Below are 23766 nucleotides of genomic sequence, written 5' to 3'. Positions count from 1 at the left end.
TGGCGTGCTATTGACAAATTATCACAAAAGTGTTCCGAATATGTGGGATGACTGTATCTCTAATGTCGATTTTTTATTGTCACCCCAATGTTAGTTCAGTGTCTTAAAGTCACATATGCACTGGATGACAACAGCTCTTTATTGGAGTAAAATATAAGAACCACAAGTACTTGTCCCAAGACTTTCAACCCGCCCTGTTCCGGGGATCGGCCCCCATGCTGATGCGCTGCCCAGCGCTAACCCAAAACATCGAACCTAATGGGTGCAATAAATAAGAGCTGTGGTGTACGAATCGCGCTCATTTTCGATAGTTTGTTGCACCGTTTTGTCGATCTCGACCATCTCTCAATCTCTCTGCCTGCAGAGAAGAAAAGTGAAATCGATGACGAGAAGAAAAAAAAAGCCGCGGCCCGGCTTGCAACCGAAAAATTACAGTTTTATTAAGAATTTATGCCCCAGCCAGGCCGAAAGGAGGTTAATCGATTGGTGGGTTTTTGGGTTGGTTAGCACCACGTGGATTTGGCGGCAGTCGATAGTTTTGGGATGCGGTGAGCGTGGGGTGGTCACAGGTTTGTTGAGAGAAGGTTGGAACAAGTTTGGCGTGTGAAAATTTGTGTTTTTGGAGGTTTTATGAGGGTGCAGAATTGGGTACTAAACGGTGGAATGTGATACTGGTTATTTTGGCCAAAATGATCTGTTGAGGTTGGATGCTGCAAGGTTTCTGATCTAAGATCAATAGCTCGTCATAAAGCCAACTTTTTCTAGCCAATATTTAACAACTCAAGCTTGAAAATCGAAAATCTGCATGTCATAACCAGCTTGTATCTCACCCCGAAAATTGAGCACAAATTTCTTACAATCTTGTAGCATTTTGTGTGCTACTTATGAACTCTCTTCAGGCCGTGCTTCAACCCGATAGCTGATCACCACCCCACAGCACTAAATCATCACAAAACATCTCAAATCTGCGCGCGCAAATTTGAAGATCTGCGTGGTATAACTAATGACCCAAAGTCCGCGCAGCTTTCACGAGCTCCAGCTCGTAATCTCTCTCTCTCCAACCGAGGTGTCCAAACTGGGGATCGTTACAAGCGATCTCTCACTCTGGGAGAAAGGTGGGCTCCAAGTTCCGAACATTTTGTTGAATGAATCTAGTCGCGAGACTCTATTTTTATGACCCTGCTGGATCAATAAACGGGGTTGGGAAAAAGTGAAAGAAGACCAAGCTGCGCGTGGTGCGTGAAATTTTAAGGTCACTGTCAGTCACCAGGCCGGGGCTAGTTTCTGATAAAGTTTGTACTCCGTGGTGTGTCTTACACTGGTCACTACACGGTCGGTTTATGTGGGAATTTTACGAGCGGAGGGGTTTGCCGACTTCCCGTCACCCCCCTTAGCCGGGCACGACTTGGGAGTTTGGATGATGGGTTTTGTTTTGGCGAGCTGTAGAGCGAAGTCTCGACCGTATGATTGTTCGGGCAAATATTGGATTAGATTCGTAAATTGGAATCGTAAAATGGTTGCTTTTAGTGCCGGATCGAGGGATTAGGAAGATGGCGGGAAGTCGGCTGTAAAATGATACTGTCTTGCCGAGTTCGGGAGAGATCGTCTCAATCGAAAGTTAAACACGACTTTGGACATCAATTTCTATCGCATGACATCATGTCCAACTCTACCACCATGTACTAATGCAATTACCGTCTTTCTACCCGTTCCCCTGCAAGTTCTCAAGTCATGACCTTTGTCAACCGACGCAACCAGCTGACCTGATTCGTGTATGTGCCGGACCGTTTTTCGAAAGTAAACTTGATTTTTACTCCATGTCGCGTGTCGGTAAGGTTTCCCCTGGCGGAATCGGGTCACCCAGTCCACCTTGCACTCTGGGGGCCTTTGCCTCAATCCTTCCACTTCACTCCAAGTTGTTGAGTTGTTGGGGGAAACTCAAAACCCGCAACGACTTGACGACGAGCAACAGTCGTGACAGTTCTGGGGGTGATATATCGAGCGGATTAAGCACTGGGCTGGGGCTGGGGACTTTCTCCAAGAAGGAGAGCTTTTACCAGCTCTAAGAACGCCTGGAGAAGGACAAAGTTCGTCACAAGCTGTTGGCGATTTATCTTGGTAGAAAATTGCTTTTTCCTCTTGCCGGAGAGTTTGTGAGTGGCACAGATTTTGAGATAACTTTTTTTTTGGGAGGAGGGTGCTGCATTTCTAGCAGAAATTGATGTTGAGATAATTTTGAATACTTTTGTTGATTTTGTTGTTTCGAAACACCTAGGTTGTGGGTTTCTTAAAAACCACAACTCGAGTTTTGCAAGAAGTTGAAGGAAAATATTTACAACTTCTTAGAGGCACGATGGAACAACATGCTATTCCCTTTACACGGAGAAAAAAGAGTTCCCAAAATCGTGAACAAGCGTTCATGAAAGTGGGAATCACCAACAAAGTGTTCAAACCCCATGGTACGTTTTTTGGAAATCGTACCATGAGATTTGAACACTTTGTTCGTGGTTCCCATTTTCATGAACGCATGTTCACGATTTTGGGAACTCTTTTTTCTCCGTGTATGAAAGTATTTAGTTTATCTAGCATAAATTTTCATAGTACCTACATAAGTTGTAAAAAAATAATATTTTATCAATCAACATAGTAATTCAGGATTAATCTGTACCAAATTTGGAATCGTTTGTCACCCCTACGGAAAATCACCAAAAAATGTGTCATTTTCAGAAAAAAATAGAACATTGTTGAAATTGACTTTTAACTTTGAAGGGGTAACTTTTGTCCCTGATCACGATTCCGAGGTCCGTTTTTTGATATCTCGTGACGGATGGGCGGTACGACCCCTTCCATTTTTGAACATGCGAAAAAAGAGGTGTTTTTCAATAATTTGCAGCCTAAAATTGTGATGAGATATAAATTTGATGTCAAACGGACTTTTATGTAAAATTAGACGCCCGATTTGATGGCGTACCCAGAATTCCGAAAAAACGTATTTTTCATCAAAAAAAAAAACACTTAAAAGGTTTTAAAAATTCTCCCATTTTCCGTTACTCGACTGTACAAATTTTTGGAGCATGTCATTTTATGGGAAATTTAATGTACTTTTCGAATCTACATTGACCCAGAAGGGTAATTTTTTCGTTTAGAACAAAATTTTTCATTTTAAAATTTCGTGTTTTTTTCTAATTTTGCATGGTTATTTTTTAGAGTGTAACAATGTTCTACAAAGTTGTAGAGCAGACAATTACAAAAATTTTGCTATAGAGACATAAGGGGTTTGCTTATAAACATCACGACTTATCGCGATTTTACGAAAAAAAGTTTTGGAAAAGTTACTTTTTGCGTTTCTCTTTGTTTCGTCGTCCGTATCTGCCGCGGGTGACCATAAACAGCCATGATCGATGACGACCAACTTTTGCAAAACGTTTTTTCGTAATATCGCGATAACACGTGATGTTTATAAGTAAACCCCTTATGTCTATACATCAAATTTTTTGTAATTGTCTGCTCTACAACTTTGTAGAACATTGTTACACTCTAAAAAATAAAAGTTAGAAAAAACACGAAATTTTAAAATGAAAAATTTTGTTCTAAATGAAAAAAATGACCCTTCTGGGTCAATGTAGATTCAAAAAGTACATAAAATTTTCCTTAAAATGACATGTTCCAAAAAAATGTACAGTCTATTAACGGAAAAAGGGAGAATTTTCAAAACTTTTTTAGTGTTTTTTTCGATGAAAAATACGTTTTTTCGGAATTCTGAGTACGCCATCAAATCAGGCGTCTAATTTTACCTAAAAGTCCCTTTGACACCAAATTTCTATCTCATCACCGTTTCAGGCTGCAAATTATTGAAAAACACCTCTTTTTTCGCATGTTCAAAAATGGAAGGGGTCGTACCGCCCCTCCGTCACGAGATATCAAAAAACGGACCTCGGATTCGTGATCAGGGACAAAGTTTCCCGCAAATCGAAGAGGGGTCGGGGCAACTGCTGAGTGAGTTGGCAGAGAATTACCGATATAAAATTATTCGTTGCTAGATAAATATAGTGCAAATATAAAAAAATAAATAAATTTATTTCCAAAAAATTACGGTGATTTGAGAAAATTTAGGCATATTTACTCAAAAATAAAAAAAAATGTTTCATGATTGATTATTTGATTCTATTCATAATTCTGAATAAAATATTTTTAAAACAAATCAATTTTATTTCATTTATTTATTAGTAAAAAAAATCAAGCCTCAATTTCGTACTCCTTATAATAAAAGGGACTATGATTGAGTAATTTGTAATTTATCCAGTCTACTTAATCATCTCCACAGTAAATGTCCATACCAATTTTTCTGTATAAATAATCGTATCAGATCTATCAATCGAATTAAAATATTTAAAAATAAAAAAAAAACAGTATTGCCATAAAACGGAATTACATACATAGATTTTTTTTACTGAATTCAGTTGTTAAAAAAATCGGTTATGTTTAGATCATCTGTCAAAATGAACAAAATTTTACCGAGTATCATGTACCAAGCTGAGTACCAAGTTTTAGTAATTTTTTGTACAGAATTCGGTAAATTTTAGGTTACCGAACTGTTCAACAATTAGGATTTCGTTAAAATTGACCGAATTTGGTAAAATATCTAAACAGTTGAAATGTTGATTTCATTAACATGTTTCAATTGATTTCAACTTATTTAAATTACATTTCGAAAAACAATCTTCGAAAAGTTCAGTAACCCGTTCAAAAACTTTCAACCAACCCTGTTCACACACACCCTGCAGCAAACACCTCCCTCGATGAAAATCGAGAGCGCTCGCCGCAGTAACGAAACTGTAACGAATTTCCCTTCGACAGGCGGAAATCAGTCAAATTTCTCCCAAGGTCAGTTCGTACGTGGCCTAGTGAGGCCCGCTTAGTTCCACCTGAAAACGAATTGAAAGCTCAAGAAAGTCAGTGCACTATGGGGCGGGGTCGTTGACGGGGGAGGAAATGGAACTCTCGGAAATGTAGTTCAGCAGACCATCAGGTAGAAATGTGTCTGCCAAGTCCGCTGATGGATCTCTCAAACTGTCTTCAGGTATGAGAGAAGCACGCGCAAGCGCGCGCTCGGTAATCAATTACAACTTGAATGGTATCACATAGTTGAACGGTTTTTAAACCGAACTGGGAGGGAAGGAAAGCTGGGTAGAAGTGGAACTATTAGAAAGGTTAACATAAATTAATTTAGATCACCATCTCTCCGGCTAGTTTCGATGAGCTCTCGGAGGGAAAACGCGCCGCGCGGGGGAAAAACATCGTTTAGAAATGGTTCCACGCCGAGATATGCGAATGCCCCCAGCTGGAGCGCGCGCGCTGCATTGTGCGCAGCGATGATGATGATCTCTCGCGCTGAAGAGTTGGAGTTGGCACAGACCGATTTCCAATTCCACATTGCAATCGGTGGTGAAGATTGATCGTGAACTTGCTCTAGCGCGTACTAGAGTCGAGTTCAACAAGATTCGAAAGAGTTGGGGGCAAAAAAAACGTAATCTAATTTATTCCAATCCATCCCGTAATCCACTCACCGCGTGCCTAATCTAATCTATCGATCGGTCGCTCCCCGCGCGCCATCGCTTAGCATAGAAACGACCATATCAGCGGGCCGACCAAATGGGCCCAGGTCTAACAGAGAGGCAGCTACAGTAGGAGAGCAACATCATCAGCATAATGATAATAATGCTGTTAGAGAGGGGGGCTCCAGAAGGTCCCCACGTGCGTTGATCTGACGAAGATGTTGACACGGAAAGAAATGATCTGAACTTCGTTAGCAACGCCGACCTATCTCAGAGTCACAGATAACCTGACGGCCAAAATCTAAGGTTATTGGGCTTTGGACCCATCTATGAACTTCCAATCTGCCTCGTGCTGCTTCCAATGACCTATTTCAGAATGGCAGAGAATCTGGCGGCCAAATTCCGAGGTCATTGGGCATTGGACCCATCTTTGAACTTCCAATCTGCCTTATGCTGCTTCCAATAACCTATTTCAGAATGGCAGAGAACCTGACGGCCAAATTCCGAGGTCATTGGGCATTGGACCTATCTTTGAACTTCCAATCTGCCTTATGCTGCTTCCAATAACCTATTTCGAATGGCAGAAAATCTGACGACCAAATTTCGAGGTCATTGGAAATTGAACCTATCTATGAACTTCCAATCAGCCTCGTGCTGCTTCCAATTACCTATTTCAGAATGGCAGAGAATCTGGCGGCCAAATTCCGAGGTCATTGGGCATTGGATCTATCTATGAACTTTTCAATCTGCCTCGTGCTGCTTCCAATAACCTATTTCAGAATGGCAGAGAACCTGACGGCCAAATTCCAAGGTCATTGGGCATTGGACCTATCTTTGAACTTCCAATCTGCCTTATGCTGCTTCCAATAACCTATTTCGAATGGCAGAAAATCTGACGACCAAATTTCGAGGTCATTGGAAATTGAACCTATCTATGAACTTCCAATCAGCCTCGTGCTGCTTCCAATAACCTATTTCAGAATGGCAGAGAATCTGACGGCCAAATTCCGAGGTCATTGGGCATTGGATCTATCTATGAACTTTTCAATCTGCCTCGTGCTGCTTCCAATAACCTATTTCAGAATGGCAGAGAACCTGACGGCCAAATTCCGAGGTCATTGGGCATTGGACCTATCTTTGAACTTCCAATCTGCCTTATGCTGCTTCCAATAACCTATTTCGAATGGCAGAAAATCTGACGGCCAAATTCTGAGGTCATTGGGCATTGGACCTATCTATGAACTTCCAATCAGCCTCGTGCTGCTTCCAATGACCTATTTCAGAATGGCAGAGAATCTGGCGGCCAAATTCCGAGGTCATAGGGCTATGGACCTAACTATGAACTTCCAATCTGCCTCGTGCTGCTTCCAATAACCTATTTCAGAATGGCAGAGAATCTGGCGGTCAAATTCCGAGGTCATTGGGCTTTGGGCCTACCTATGAATTTCCAATCAGCCACGCGCTGCTTCCAATAACCTATTTCAGAATGGCAGATAACCTGACGGCCAAATTGCGAGGTCATTGGACATTGGACCTATCTTTGAACTTCCAATCTGCCTTATGCTGCTTCCAATAACCTATTTCGAATGGCAGAAAATCTGACGTCCAAATTTCGAGGTAATTGGAAATTGAACCTACCTATGAACTTCCAATCTGGCTTGTGCTGCTTCCAATAACCTATTTCATAATGACAAAGAACCTGACGGCCAAATTCTGAGGTCATTGGGCATTGGACCTATCTATGAACTTCCAATCTGCCTTATGCTGCTTCCAATAACCTATTTCGAATGGCAGAAAATCTGACGTCCAAATTTCGAGGTCATTGGAAATTGAACCTACCTATGAACTTCCAATCAGCCTCGTGCTGCTTCCAATGACCTATTTCAGAATGGCAGAGAATCTGGCGGCCAAATTCCGAGGTCATTGGGCTGTGGACCTAACTATGAACTTCCAATCTGCCTCGTGCTGCTTCCAATAACCTATTTCAGAATGGCAGAGAACGTGACGGACAAATTCCGAGGTCATTGGACATTGGATCTATCAATGAACATCCAATCAAATTATCGCAGTCCCGGAAATCAGATGGTCTGTCTGTCAGCCAAATTCGAGGTCATTGGGCATTCGACATAACTTAGAACTTCCAATCCCATCAGACAAAACAAAGATTATTTTTGTGTGAATTTCCAAAATTTCGAAAAAGACCATCTCTCCAACTTCGAATTCTTTCCGTGCACCCAACTTGAGGGGTGTGATGATCACAACCATTTCCCCTCAGATTTTTATCAGATCTTGTCCCCCGCGTGTTCCGAGCGATTGGTGACTCCGAAGCAAGGTCTAGTTTTTTTTTGTCTGTTCTTCTCCGTGTGGCTCGGAATTCAGTAGCATTTTGATAAATTATTATTAAAATAGATTGCTTATCTGTCCAGCCAGCTCTGCTGTGGCAGAAGGTCGATCTCCGGTACTGCTGCTGCTGACTCCAAAACAGGGTCAACCGGCAGCTGTGCTGCCGCTGCAGGAATTCAGGTGAATTGAGATCTATTTTAAAACACACACACTCAATATTCTCAGAAGGGTCGATATCGGGGAGACCTGCACCGAGAGCGCTTTGAATTTCTCTTTTCTTTTTCCCTTGGAGCGCAGTTCCAGCATACTTTCTTGCAGCCCTGAATCCCGTTAACCCGGGTGTTGCGGTTGTCGTTAGCGCGCAGAAACCTGGCCCGTTGGGCCTCCGGGAGGAGACACCCGAGTTTTTTTTCTGTGGTTGTTGGATCCGATGATATGTGAAATGCATTGTCGAACAGGCCGGGAACGGCGACCCGTTATTGAAGGTGGAGACCCAACTCAGCCCCCCGAGCCAAGGGGGAGAGAGATCTCGTTTAGAAATCTTAGAAATCAATTTACGACCGAACGCCGCGAGTAATTATCGAAAAAGTTTGCAGAAAATCCGACAGGGATTATGCAGGAATGCGGTGGTCGTCCCCGGTGGGAACTAAGCCCCCCGCCGCCAACTTGGCAGTGACCCTGCAACCGTGGCGAAATCTGTAATGGTTTGATCGTGAGTCATAACACGGTGCAGCACGTACGTACGACTAGGGAGGTACCTGGTTTCGTTTCAAGAGCGCGCACCCGGCGATGTGATCGGAATTGGCAATAACGAGTTGCGGTTTAGTGCGGCGCACTAATCGAGTGCACTGAGGCGGGACCGATTTGGAAGGGGGGGCACGACCCGGCAGCTTCCACATCATCGAAATTGTCACGGGTTTGAAGAGGTTTTCTAAAGACCTTCCAGTAGATGGTTGAGAGTAAAATGGTCTCGATTTGAATTAAGAGATTGCTGGAAAAACTTATAGCATAGAGTGGAGTTCTTGCATAAATTTGGCTTACGAATTTTTTTGAAATCATATAAATTGTTTTTTGTTTTTTATTCCGAATAATATTTTCATATTTTATCATTTTTCGCTAAGTCCGACATCTAGGGCGAATCAGAACATGTGGCACGAACTAGGACAGCTGTTTATGCCATTTTTTGCACAGTGTTATGATATTTTTTTTTGATTTCGGTTAAAACAATAACATAACAATACAATTAGCAAACTGATTTGCAAATTCAATGTTGTAAAATAAACTGCCCCTATTAAGACTCTTGTCAAAATATACCCTAGACGGTGGTAGAATCCCGATCGTTTAATACCCATATTGTAAAAATTGAAATTTTGAGTATTTTTTTTCGAAAATACGTAGTTTTGTGAAAATTTTGAGTATTTTCTAAAAATGTTGTTATTTCATTCGAAATGTAAGAAAAAATCCCGATCGTTTGATACCCATATTTAAAAAAAATAAATTTTGAGTATTTTTTTCAAAATAACGTAGTTTTGTGAAAATTTGGAGAATTTTCTAAAAAAAAATTGTTATTATATCCGAAATGTATAAAAAAAACTTGATTATTTGATACCCATATTCCGATAACAATATATTTTTGGATTCTTTAGAGAAAAAAAATGCATTTTCAAAATACAGGAAAAATACGTATTTTTGTGAAAATGTTTATGAAATTATAATTTTAATGGATAACTGACATCATCCCGATTCCAAAACACTATAATTTTTTGATGTTTGCATGATTTTTCGTACGATTAAAGCCAATGTCTCCCATATAGCCAAAAACCCATAAGCTCTGTGCTTCAGTTAAGCACTGGGCCGTGCTTAACCGAGGCAGCTGAACGGTGCAAAACCGGGGCAGTGCAAAACCGAGGCGTGCAAAACCGAGGCATGACTGTACCCCTTTTGAAAATAACAAATTTAGTTAAATCGACGTCGTCGTGCTATCTTGTCGCACCCGCCATTTTGACGTTCCGAGAAAAACGCATTTTAATGTTTGACCTTGAATATTCAAAAACGAGAGCACGCAATGTAAACAATAACAAACACGTTTTGTTTGGCTCACCATTCTGTGCATTGTTCCAAAGTTTGGTTGAAGTTGGTTGCTGGAGTCCCGAGTTATAATTACAAATGTTTACGGTAGTTTACGGTAGTCTAGCGACAAACGCATCCTGACTTTTCTGGCCTGAAATCCCTTTGGCCTTTTGTCGCACTTACATCAATTTTCATAGAGTGACAAGATAGCACGACAAGATTGAAACTACTTTCATATATAAAGTGACAAAAATGCACGGAGTTTTTTCGGTTTTTGTTGAATATCTCAGGATTGAAATCGAATTTTGGGGATCTGTGAAGGTCAAAAGGTGAGGCATTGTGAGCTGCACAAGATGGCGTTCTTAACTCAATTTGGCCCAAAATGCACGTACGACAAGTTAGCACGATGGCGACGAAATGCTCAAATAGTAGTTTATGCAACAAGTTGCAAAAAGAGGATTTTATCAGCACGAGTCGTACATTTATCCAACGATGTTCACCGTGTTGGATAAATACGAAGACTGCTGAAAAAATCAAGTTTTGCAACGAGTTACATACAACATTTTTTGCAATTCCAAAAAACACACACTGAGTGAAATTTTAAGTCAAATTTTCATGTATTTTGTCGATAAATCGTTTAAATCAAAAAAAATGTTGAAAAGTGTTACTTTTCGAAACAAGTGCTGAAAAGTTCAACTTTTCAGCACCCATTTCAGTATAACTTTTCAGCATTTATTTTGAAAAGTGTTGCTATTCGATTCTGTTATTTTTGGTACAGAAAAGTAGGATATTTCGTCTTTCAAGAATGACAGGAAAAGTAAGTAGTTTCACGACGGAATTGCAAAAAAGTAGTTTCGTTGAATTTTTTTTAACCGAAGTGATATTTAAAGGATTTTTATGTTTCTAACATAATTTAGCTCTTAGAATGTGCAAATTAAATTGATGTTTCATGTAATAAATATTCAAAATTCAATTTTTGTTTACTAACATTTGATAAAGGTTTAAAATGTTGAGGTTAAGTAAATATAAAGTTAAAAGTTTGATCCAATCTTGTTACATATTTTTTTTTTTTTAAATGAAAAAATGTTTCACCAAACAAGTTTGTAAGATGAATGACAAAATATCAAAATTTGCTAAGTTCGACTGAAACAGCAAAAAAAAAATTGAAGATATTTTTGAAAACTATTTCAATTGCACTTTAAACTTGTAATTTGAAAACTTATGTTTAACTGTTCTCAAATTAAAATTTTATAAATAATCTGATAATGCATTTAGTTTTCCGATTTGAACTCATTATCAATTTTGATAATTGTAATAAGCTGACATTCAAAACTTTTTAGAATTTGTTTCAAATTACTTTTGAGGGACTTACAACACTTCTTCATCAAGCTCAAAAATCCATCAAAACTTAAAAAAAATGTTAATAACAGTTTATAAAATCATCGGTCTAATATTTTACAAGAAAAGGTTCATAAGTGATGGAAAATTCACTTTCAATAGAGTTAAATTGAATGGACTCATTATTTTTTTTAAATTTGATGAAAATAGAACATTTCCTGAATTTATTTTAAATTTTTCATGAAGGCGAAGGCAGACAGAATGTATTAAGATCTTTCTATATTGTTTCAAACACCAGAAAATTAAACCATAAAATAAACAGTGACATGAATAAACGCTTTTGGTCCACTGCAAAGTGCACTCATTCCATCTCAACCGTCGCTTTTAATTAAAATTCTTCTCTCGTTCCACGTTCCATTACAATTTGTAACAATAATGATAACTCCATTTCTTCGTGTCCAATCAGTCAACCCCCCTTGCTCGAAACTCCAACTATGAAGTCACTAAGCGAACACGTGCTCACCGGCCGTTGTACCACTTGATTCAGCATGAAAATGTTGATCACACTTTGGTCAAGTTCTTCACAGTTAGTCACGGTCACACAGCAGCTAACAGTAGTTATCTGTTCGTTTCTCAAAACTGAGTCACCCAAATTGCTGCTGCCCGGAGATTACCATCGCAGTTTTCCTCACATCTGAACTGCGAGTTGGTGATTTATTAAAATTCCGTTCGCGGTGACGAAACCCGGTGGCGACAGCCGCCGTTAAATCGTTTGATTAATTTTGTGTTTTTGTGTACTGCTGCAACAGCTAGCTGTTTGCGGGATCGAGACTGCTAATTAAAAGATTTTATCGCGCAGATAAATCTCCAACTTCGGAGTGGCGCTCGCGCGCGATTCTAACAAGCTGTTGGCCATCACCCAGCATGGAGTTCAAACTAATCTGTTGAGACTAATCTGTTTAGTCGCGTCGGGTTCTGCTGGCGGTGGTGCAACTACAATTAGCATGAAGTAGTAATTACTCATCAGTGCGAAATGTCAACGTCGACGGTTGACGACCTTGACTTGGTGGTGGAGTTGTAACACGAGTTTACCAACAGATGTTGGACAGTTGTCGACCCTCAGGGTCTCCAGACCTACGCAGGAACCAGTCAATCAATCAAGTCCTACACAAGTCACCACTTGGGAGCCCTTCGACGCGGAAGAACCGCATGTCTGCGCCGCCGAACCTACCCTAATAATCGTGAGAATCTAGGTTCCGACCAACAGAAGTCTTCAAAAGTGTGGTTGCAAATTATCTTTTTTGTGCAAACAACAACAGAAAAAAAAGCAAAAGCTGAATCCCAGATCTGATCCAGATCTGACGAGTCCACAAGAGAGGCAGAAAACGCTCCAGTCACGACGCTTTCTTCGCACCTCCAGACTCCGTGCGGGAAAAGCCCCGCGGGGCTTCAGAATTTTATTGCAAATTCCCGCACCTCGGAGGCAGATTAAATCCACGCCTTGGACGGACTGACCTTATTTTAACGTATACGAGACTCGGCCCCGCTAGATCTTGTTGTGTTGTTGAACGAAGACGCGGAGATCATCTCGACGAAGCGAGTTTGAAAAATACGCGAGCTTCTAGTCTCGCCTAGAATCCGTTAGCTCCGTCTGGCTGGGATGGCGATTCTGGCCCGAAACCGGACCGATATGGTATTGGCGAGGCCTGGCTTGGTTTGGCCAGAGAGAAAGGTCAATTTCGTGAAGCGGGGCCTATCTTAATCTGGTTAGGCTTTGGGTGTTTGAGAAATGAGTTAAGGGTGGAGGTCTGAGCATGTTTGATAGCAGTGTTTTTGGTTTAAAGAACAATGAGTTCCATATCCCAAATATCTGATCTAAATCTTCAAGATTCTAATTCAAAACATATACTGAAATTCCCGCAAATTTCGGTTGAAAATCTGCCCTAATTAAACGGCCTCGTCAAAGCAATGCCGCGGAATGTTAACCAGACAGCAAAAAACCTTAAAATAATGGCAACACTGGCGTTATTTTTTCGTGTGAATCACTGCACCGTGAAATGCATTGTGCACTTCCTGCCTGTCCCTTTCCGGACCTGGTCCCCCTGCGGGGAAGGTGAAGCAACCGGTGCAAATTTGGAATTTTTGCACCCAACTTGGTAATGAAATAATATTTTCTTTTAATCCCGCCACAACAGCGCGCGAGGAAGCAACAAAAAAAGGCGACGAACCCAAGAACGCAGCCTCGCCGCAATTATGGCATATTTCTGCGCGGGACGATATAATTACCCACGTGGGGGCCGCCCTACCCGGCTACTTCTTCCTCAGACATTATGACGAAGCATAACTCCACCGAACCGTTGCAAACGCTCCGCACTCTCGTGGGAATTACGTCGATCCGTCCGCAAATTGGTGCATATCGCGTAAAATGCGATGATTGAACATCACCCTGGCCCATCATCGGGCCGCGGCCATTTCTTGAGCGGGAAAGAAGCGAATCGCCCCGTCAGCGCCCTTCCACCATTAAACTGCAATTAATCTTTGTATTTCTCGGAGGGGAGGAGGGCTTTCATTGAGAACTCGCCGGCAGAGATTCCTGAAGTAAGAACGCGAACTTGGAACAGTCCGAGATTTGTGGGCTGCCCGAGAAGTGCAGCGATGAGTGCAGGGATGGGAAATTCTTCAAAAACAGTTCGGACTTGATTTTCCGATGTTTTCCGAAGTTCAATTAGCCGAAGGATTCTTTGGAGCTTCGGATAATCATCAATATCCAGGCAACATTATCCGGATAACAATTCAGGATAACTGTATCCGGATAACAATATCCGGATAACAGTATCTGGATTACATTCTCCAGATAACATTATCCGGATAACATTATCAGGATAACAATATCAGGATAACAATTTCAGGATAAAAATATCTGGATAACGATATCCGGATAACGATATCCGGATAACATTATCCGGATAACAATATCCGAATAACATTATCCAGATAACTTTATCCGGATAACATTATCCTAATCTAATCTAATCTAACACAAACGCAGCCAGTCCGATGAAAGCATGCTGGAAAGTATAATCACAAGACTAACGCCCCAAGCACTTTTCTTGTCAATATTAATAATTGCAATACATCCGAGAACACCCGAAAATGCATTACAAAAACATTATCCGTATAAAATTATCCGGTTAACATTATCCAGATAACAATATTCTATCTGGATAATGTTAACCGGAAAATAACATCAAATTTGTGTTCTGCGACCCTGTTTCAGTCAAATTGAATATTTGATTGCCTATTAAACAATAAAATGCATTTTTTCAATATTTTGACACCGCCGTTTTGGCCGCCATCTTGGATTTAAAAATTCAAAATCATTTCAGAGTAGTTTATGGGTCATATACTTAAGCTCGTCAATAACAAATATGGCAGCGAAAAAAAGTTTTTTTCGTGATTCGATTTTCCGAAGATTCAATTATCCGAAGTGAAATTTTTCCGAGGCCTTCGGATAATCGAGTCTGGATTTTATATAAACAACATTTTCCGGAAAACAATACCTGGATAAGAATTTCCGGATAACTTTATCCGGATAAGAATTTCCGGATAACATTATCTGGATAACAATATCCAGAACACAATATCCCGATAACACTATCCAAATATGACCATTTGATATACAATATTCGAGTATTCTAATTCAATTGAAATTCTTCTAAATTACTATAAGGAAATTGATGTTCAATAAAATTATCCTGATAACATTATCCGGATAACATTATCTGGATTACATTATCCGGATAACATTATTCGGATAACAATATCCGGATGACATTATTCGGATAACATTATCCGAATAATATTATCTGGATAACAATATCCGGATAACATTATCCGGATATCATTATCTGGATTACATTATCCGGATAACATTATTCGGATAACATTATCCGGATAACAGTATCCGGATAACATTATTCGGATAACATTATCCGAATAATATTATCTGGATAATAAAATCCGGATAACATTATCCGGATGACAGTATCCGGATAACAGTATCCGGATAATATTATCCGTATAACATTATCCAAATAACATTATCCGGATAACATTATTCGAGTATTATAATTCAATTGAAATTCTACTAAATTACTATTACGAATTTGATGTTCAATAAAATTATCCTGATAACACGATCGGGATAACACTTTCTAATAGGCTAGTTATTGTCTGAAAAGAAAATATCTGAATATCTGATGACGGTTGATCCCATTTTAGACAAAGTCACCTTTTTCAAATAATCAACAATATCTGAATATCTGAGTTACAATATCTGGATAACTCAATCTAAACAAGAAGTTACGCTTTTTTCCCATCCCTGCCCCAGTCTTAACTTTTCACCACTCCAGCCAAAGTTCAGCTTTCATCATTTTTTCGCGAAATTTTTATTTATGGCCGTTTCAGCGGGAATTATCTTTCCCCGGCGAATCTTCCCCGTCCTGGCGACGACGACGCATGTCCTTAAGTGGTTTTGTGGGGCTCAGTTTCGCCACCTCCGGATCTGTTGCTGTCCGCGATGTGTTATCATCCTTTGCGCGAACCTGAGGGACGTCATTCGTTTTTCGCGGGGAGGCTTGTCCGAATTATTTTGCGTCCAGATCGTTGGTGCAGGGGGGAGGGGGCTTATAATTTGTTAATGCACATGGGAACATAATTTATCCCAGATGGACCTTTTTTGCAGTGCAACTTTGTTGTTTGGTGTGGGAAAGTTTTACGGCAGAGATTGCAGGTAGTCGAGACATTCCGAGAGATTCGTGGAATTGGTGAATTTCTCGTCAAATATAAATCTCTTATAAGATTTACATCATTTCCATCGTATTGCATAATAGAATCTTCCGCGTTCAACTTTCATAACCCTCTACAACTTGTCAACAATTTATAGCCCTCATAACGCATTCATATGCAGAATTCGCTTCCTCAGAAGCCACGGTCAGCCCACGTAAGCTTGCACTTTTCCAGAAGCCTAGACACGAGCTTGCACTTGACCCCCCCCGGAGAAGGAATAAATTTCCCCAGCCCAACTAATGCAGAACATGCAAAACTGCAAACGGGCCCAATTCCACCCTGCACGATTTGCTGAAACTCCTAAGAATCGCCCATTATTTGAATATTAAATTTAATTTGCATTGAACAGATGCAGCTTCCCCGTTAGGTTCCAAACACTTGTAGTTGGCCCTCGGAAGCCACCGGCGTTGAAAAGATTCTCGATCTTCACTGCCAACAGCAACTCTTAGGAATAAATTTCCCGGTACGGACCACAAATTTGCTCCTTTACTCGCTCTTCATGATTAATTCACGCTAATTTTTGCATAAATAATTGCACACAGCCGTTCACCGGAGTTCGAAGCTGCTGTTGAAGCTCAGCGTTTTGGGAGTTCTGGTGGAGAGGAACCGGGGTGGCACAAAGCTCAAGATACCGTTTCTTCGATCGGCACGACTCGAAGTAGACCTAAAGGAAGTTTGGTGGATCGCTGTAGGTTCTTGGCTAGGGTTGAGCATGGTCCAGGTGAAGGTGGCACACTTTTCTGCTACTGGATGTTATCTATGCTGGAATTTCCTGGATTTTGTGCTAGACCTTCAATGAGGTTATTAATTTGAAATTTAGTCGATGTACAGATGTTGAGCAGCGTTAAACGCGTCTATAGGCCTTGAATAAGTGCTAATGCATATGATATGATGCAGGCCACAAATATTTTTTAATAAGATAATATTGATATTATTGTGTTTTTTTTTTAAGAAAGGTACTATTTGAATAATGAAATACACCTTCAAGTCATATGTGGAATTCTTGGAAAAATATTTTAAAATCAAGATCTTAGAATTGAAAAAATATTTTTTGCAATTCCGTCGTGAAACTACTTACTTTTCCTGTCATTCTTGAACGACGAAATAGCCTACTTTTCTGTACCAAAAATAACAGAATCGAATAGCAACACTTTTCAAAATAAATGCTGAAAAGTTCTACTTTTCAGCACTCAAATGGGTGCTGAAAAGTTGAACTTTTCAGCACTTGTTTCGAAAAGTAACACTTTTCAACATTTTTGTGATTTAAACGATTTATTGACAAAATACATGAAAATTTGACATAAAATTCCACTCAGTGTGTGTTTTTTGGAATTTCAAAAAATGTTGTATGGAACTCGTTGCAAAACTTGATTTTTTCAGCACTCTTCGTATTTATCCAACTCGGTGAACCTCGTTGGATAAATGTACGACTCGTGCTGAAAAAATCCTCTTTTTGCAACTTGTTGCATAAACTACTATTAATATGCGATTTATTCGGTTCAAATTGCACTTTTAAAATAATTTCATTTAGAATTCTGTAAGATTTAAAAACGTTACTTTGAAAAATATTTGCAACAAACTAAGTTAAAAAAATAAACTTTTTCCCTATCTTGAGTTTAAAGTTAGTTGAGTTACATTTGTTTACCTTCTTAAATTTTTGTTTTGTGTATGTCACTTACACATTTTTTTAAGCTTTTTTTAATTTTAATGTTTGCTGAAGGCGAAAAGGTTAGCGATTTTCCATAAAAGAGTCTAAAAAATAAGAGTCTACGGTGGGTGGGTCCTTATAAGACTTGACATATTTTTACGACCTTAAATATGTTAGATATTAATGTACGAAGCTGCCAAAGTTTGACTAAAATTAGCTGTTTCAAAACATTGCCAAATTTACATAAAACAAGTTCTTCTTAAGTTTACTGAAAAAGTAGATACATAATTTTGTTTTGTTTCCTAAACAAAAATATTTGTCTGTTTTATAAGCTCTAATTTCAACAGAATAACATAAATTTACATTTAAAAGAAATTAAAAAATGTTATTGGATGTTTATTTTTATGTATTATTTTTTTTTTCAATTATTGGTTTTTCAGTTTCTGTTTTTAGTTTTATTTAATATAAGTTTGCAATAAAAAGTTTTCTTTTCTTAATTCTTCCAACCAATTTTTTTGAAATGTCTTTTGGGTACCCTGAAATATTACAAATATTACCAAAAATATTTATCACATTATTACATTTCAAATTCATTAAATTATTTATACATTCATCTTATCTAAACAACAGGCAAACAAATTTAAACATATTATTTTAGATATTTAAACCTTGCAAAAAAATCTAGGGAAAATATAATAGATCTACGAAACCGGCCGATTTTGAGCATTTTTTATTTTTATTTTATATAGTTGGGTAATTCTCCGCCAACTCACACAGCAGTTGCCCCGACCCCTCTTCGATTTGCGTGAAACTTTGTCCTAAGGGGTAACTTTTGTCCCTGATCACGAATCCGAGGTCCGTTTTTTGATATCTCGTGACGGAGGGGCGGTACGACCCCTTCCATTTTTGAGCATGCGAAAAAGATAATTTGCAGCCTGAAACGGTGATGAGATAGAAATTTGGTGTCAAAGGAACTTTTATGTAAAATTAGACGCCCGATTTGATGGCGTACTCAGAATTCCGAAAAAACTTATTTTTCATCGAAAAAAAAAACACTAAAAAAGTTTTAAAAATTCTCCCATTTTCCGTTACTTGACTGTAAAAAATTTTGGAACATGTCATTTTATGGGAAATTTAATGTACTTTTCGAATCTACATTGACCCAGAAGGGTCATTTTTTCATTTAGAACAAATCTTTTCATTTTAAAATTTCGTGTTTTTTCTAACTTTGCAGGGTTATTTTGTAGAGTGTAATAATGTTCTACAAAGTTGTAGAACAGACAATTACAAAAATTTTAATATATAGACATAAGGGGTTTGCTTATAAACATCACGAGTTATCGTGATTTTACGAAAAAAAAAGTACCGCCCCTCCGTCATGAGATATCAAAAAACGGACCTCAGATTCGTGATCAGGGACAAGAGTTACCTCTTAGGACAAAGTTTCACGCAAATCGAAGAGGGGTCGGGGCAACTATTCCCGATTTCGTGTGAGTTGGTAGAGAATTATCCAGTTCTTTCTTTTTTGTGGGCCTTTCTTATGACCAAAGAAGCCATTTTGTGTTTTTTTTTTTCGAGTAAAATTTCTATTTTTACCAAAAAAACACAACACGGCAATTTTTTTTTTCTCCAAATTTTTCATGGCTAAATATTTGAGGTTTTTGTTGCTTAAAACACAATTCAAAAATATTGATTTTACGACCTTAAATTTTTGTGAAAAAAGTTGATTTTAAAACGGATTTTTTCCGTGTTCCATTTTTTTCTGAATAGTCCTTATCAATACCTACAACTTTGCCGAAGATACTAACACCATCACAAAATTCCTCCAAAAATACAGATTTTCGAATATTTGCGTACCATTTTTGTTTCGAGAGCTGCCAAAGTTGGATGGGGCCTTGCATGGGTGAATCAATGTAATTCTTTGGTCATAGGGAAGGCCCCCAAAAAGTTTGAGCCAATTAAAAAATAAATAAAGTCCATTTCCGATTTTGGTGGAGAATTGCATAACTGTACATTTTTTTATTGAAATTTTCGAATATTTCTGAATAAACTGCCCTTTGAATTACAAGAAATCTTTCTATAATTCTTTGAATACATGTTAAAGGTTAGCAATTATGTTCTTTTTTATTTACTTATTATATTAAATATGGTGTTACATTTGCTTTTCATGATTTTTTTTAAATAAATTTATATTATCGAAGCTTTTTTTAATGCTGGTCAAGACTTTTTATGATTTTTTGTGTTCATTGTTCATTGCATATTAAATATCATGTTATAAAAAAAAATGTCTCAAAAATTCTTCAATTTCCTTTCTAAACACCACAGAACATCTACGTCATTCTAACGCTTCCCAACTCGTCAAACTTCCAAATTCCAACCACTTTCTTCGCATCGCCACCACGTGGCGTCAAAACATTCAATTCGTGTGTTCCGAGAGGAGGGAGGACGCCCAACAAACACGTTAATTTTCAATTAGAGTTACAAATTGCGGGTCCAAGACTCACTTTTTGAGATACCCATTTAAGGGGAGGTTGGTGAGAGGTCTCCCCTCTTGATGAGCACCATTAAAATAAAACGGGACGCAAAGTCGCCAAGAGTAACGACGTCGAACTCTGGGGGGCTAGCAAATTGTTTAAGAACAACACTATAATTCTGCCTAATTTTGGCTTTTATTGTCGGGGAAGGTCCGTTCGGAAATAGCGGGTTTTCGGGGCGTCGTCGTTAGGATCGACGGGCAGCCGTTCGTACTATCAGCAAATTGTTAGTCACTTTAACGTACGTCCTAAAAGTAGTGTTTTTCCTCAACCCGGAGAAGAAGAGGGGAAAAAAGTGCCCGCGGCGGACTACGAATCACTTTGCCCAGAGTTGTCCCTCCACCTCTTTCTCTTTCCATTTGCGGACGTACTTGGAAGGTCGAATCTTAAGATGGAAGAGACAAGAGTGAAAAAAAAAATCGGTGAAGAAAATATAGAGAGGTGGGGAAATACGACAAATTAATCAAACCGTTTGTTACACTTTTTAGGCACGCTTAATAAAACGAACGCGCGGCCGCACTCTTTCACTCAATTTGGTAACATCAACGACAGTGAAGAAGAAAAGTCCAAAGAGAAAACATTGGTGCAAACAACGAAACACAAAACACAGCAACAACAACAGAGAGTGAACGAGTGAATCAGTCAAAACGAAACGAACGCTGGAAAAAAAAAGTGAAGAGAGAAGCAACAAAAATAAAACAAAAGAGAATCACGAGCTGCGCTCGAGAACAAAAACAAACAAAACAAAAGATCGAAGAACACGATCTCCGAGAGCCATAACAATAAAAGTGTTAACAAGTGTGGGCTTGTGTGCGTCTGAGACGAACCCCAATTGATGGGCTTTTGACATTTCCGAAAGTGGGTTCGGAAGTGGGCTCATGGAACGATAAGTGATTGGGGGACGAATGATGTGTTGTGTGTCGAAAATTGACTGATAAACGCGAGCGCGTCCTTGGGAGGAGTGAGAAGTGAACAGTGAGCGGGTGAAATAGTGGTCGGACGAGCGTTCCGAATATGATGGAACCAAGGGTGATTTTTCTGAAGAAGAAGAATAGCAGAAGTGGTAGCTTTAGCGATAAAGGTAATTTAGAGATGTTTTTCTGTGGAACTGCAAACTTAAAACTCAATCTGATGTATAATTTTAATCAAAAACAACTTTAAAATTTGGATTGAAATTAGTACTTTATATTTCAATATACAGCAGTTCCATACGGAAGTTAGACTAGAGCTTTTGAAATGCCCAAATAACTCGACATGTATTATTTTATTTATTTTTTTGCATTAGGGTGGTCCAAGCCAAATCACAATGTTTCCAAAAATTAAAATTAAAAAAAGCAGAAAACTTTTTTTTAAACAATAGCTTTCTGCCGTTTGGACCGACTCAAGCACTTTTGGACGTAAATAAAAGGTAATTAGTTGGACTTTCATGGAAAAAAAGGTGCAGGTGGTTATGTTCTACATGACCAATATGACAAAGAACTTTGTACAAAACTCCTAAAAAATTATTCTATTACATTTTATTTTTAAATCATTGCCTATTTATTTAATCCTGAATAATTTATTCTAATTAAATGTTTCCAATCTTTGGCACCTCTGTGGAAATAAATTGCCAAAACACGAAAATATTGCCAAAACAAGTATGGTTCGGAAAATGCCTCGGAACCGGCCACTCTAGGTTGTGGTCACCACAATCAAAATGGTTATTTTCATGTCCAGTATCAAAAACCATGAATTTTGATACCCATATTGCCCCAAGTCGGATGGTTCGATTAATGTCCTCCCGGTAGAACCTTCCCTTGGACACTGGCCACTCCGGGTGTGGCCAATCCGGTCAAAATGGCCATTTTAGTTACCAGTTTCAAAAACCATGAATTTTGATACCCATATTGCCCTAAGTAGTATGGTTCGATTAATGTCCCCACGGTAGAACCTTTCCCAGGGCACTGGCCACTCCGGGTGTGGCCAATCCGGTCGAAATGGCCATTTTCATTACCAGTTTCAAAAACCATGAATTTTGATACCCATATTGCCCCAAGTCGTATGGTTCGGTAAATGTCCCCCCGGAAGAACCTTCCCCAGGGCCATGGCCACTCCGGGTGTGGCCAATGTTCTACCAATGTGGTCCCAACGCCATTGCCCCAAATCATTCTAGTTTTCCGGTCACCTTCCTAACAATCTTCATTAGAACAGAATTCCTCCCAATTTGGTACACATACTGTGTCGTTCAATGTGTGCGTGTGTGTGTGAGCAATAAAATTACCACCGTGGATCCGTCTTTGACGAAACCGCGATAGGCACTGAAATTTTCTGAGGCTAAGTGCTAGCTTATATAGTTCGCATGAAATGTGGCAACAGTGGTGCCAAACTCTCGCGTGAGAGTTTTGCGAAAGCAGGAGAGGAAGCAACATTTGCTACATGCTTTCAGCCAATCAGCAGCCGGGATTTTTCTTGCATTCATTTTTTATTTTCATCTTAACTTTTAAGTACTTTAACAAAGTTTTATCAACTTTGTGAGGTAGTCAACTTGTACTTTAAGACTTCCCCTTTCGTTTGGTGTGTAAAACATAAAGATTGTTTGAATGGGGGGGAAGATATAAGCATTTGAAAAACGACAGAAAATCGTTACACTTTCGCTTTGCGAAATTTTGGATTGACACCCGTAGACAGTGCCCTTAGGACAAAGTTCTTTGTCAAAAAAGTTAAAGGATCTAATAAGTTAGCCTAACGTTTTGAAAAGAAATATATTAAACTTTAAATTGCCGTTTTGTCCTTGTTATAGGCCCTTTCTGAAAATATGCTTATCGAACTTCTCGGCAAATTTCGCATAACCTACTAAAACATTATAGAAATTCATTAACAGGATTCCGAGAAACAGAATTAAGAATACAAATTCACGAACAACGAAAATTTAGAAAAAATAACATAAAAGAGAAAAAAACAATTTAAAATTAATAACCTCTGGATGCAAAATGTTCTTAATGAAAATACGAAACATTTAAGTCGAAAAATGTATAGGTGGTATTAATATTAAAGTTTTAATTTCACTAAAAAAATCTTTAGTTTTTCATTGAATTGGTCATTTTGACGAGGAGTGATTATTTCGAGCAAAAGATGTTTCTTTTGCAGTTTAAAAAAATAAAGTGCTAGAACCACCCTTTTGTAAAAAAAATACAAGTCAAATTATTTGATTTAGTGCGACTTCTTACCAATTTTTTAACATTTTTTAAATTTTGAGTTATAACTTTGTGTTAGATCTGAATTTTGCAGCTATTTTTTTATTGGGTTTAGGAATATTGAAAGTAATCACAATGTTTTTTTTCAAGTTTTCCTTTACTCAATATAATACACTGTTCTGTCGAGCTTTCCAAGGTTGTTTTTTCTTCAATTTTTGATCATATTTCTCTCTTTTTTATTTTTTTTATATTTTTGA

The 23766-nt window shown here is 38.7% G+C and overlaps 1 protein-coding gene and 1 long non-coding RNA gene across 2 annotated transcripts in view; both read left to right on the top strand.

Moving 5' to 3' along the window:
• Window positions 1-23766, top strand: part of LOC6040102 — a 424546-nt gene that overhangs the window by 335089 nt on the left and 65691 nt on the right. The gene's annotated exons all lie outside the window — the stretch shown is intronic.
• LOC119767576 overlaps window positions 1-23766 on the top strand; it is a 52895-nt gene that overhangs the window by 23988 nt on the left and 5141 nt on the right. Inside the window, exon 2 of the long non-coding RNA XR_005277595.1 lies at window positions 20825-21417. This is a non-coding gene — a long non-coding RNA (uncharacterized LOC119767576). The remainder of the gene's footprint in view (window positions 1-20824; window positions 21418-23766) is intronic.

This window comes from Culex quinquefasciatus, chromosome 2 (assembly GCF_015732765.1).
Source record: "Culex quinquefasciatus strain JHB chromosome 2, VPISU_Cqui_1.0_pri_paternal, whole genome shotgun sequence".
Taxonomy (NCBI): Eukaryota; Metazoa; Arthropoda; class Insecta; order Diptera; family Culicidae; genus Culex; species Culex quinquefasciatus.
The sequence above is the reverse complement of the archived record's forward strand: the minus strand, read 5'-3'. Positions and strand labels throughout refer to the sequence as shown.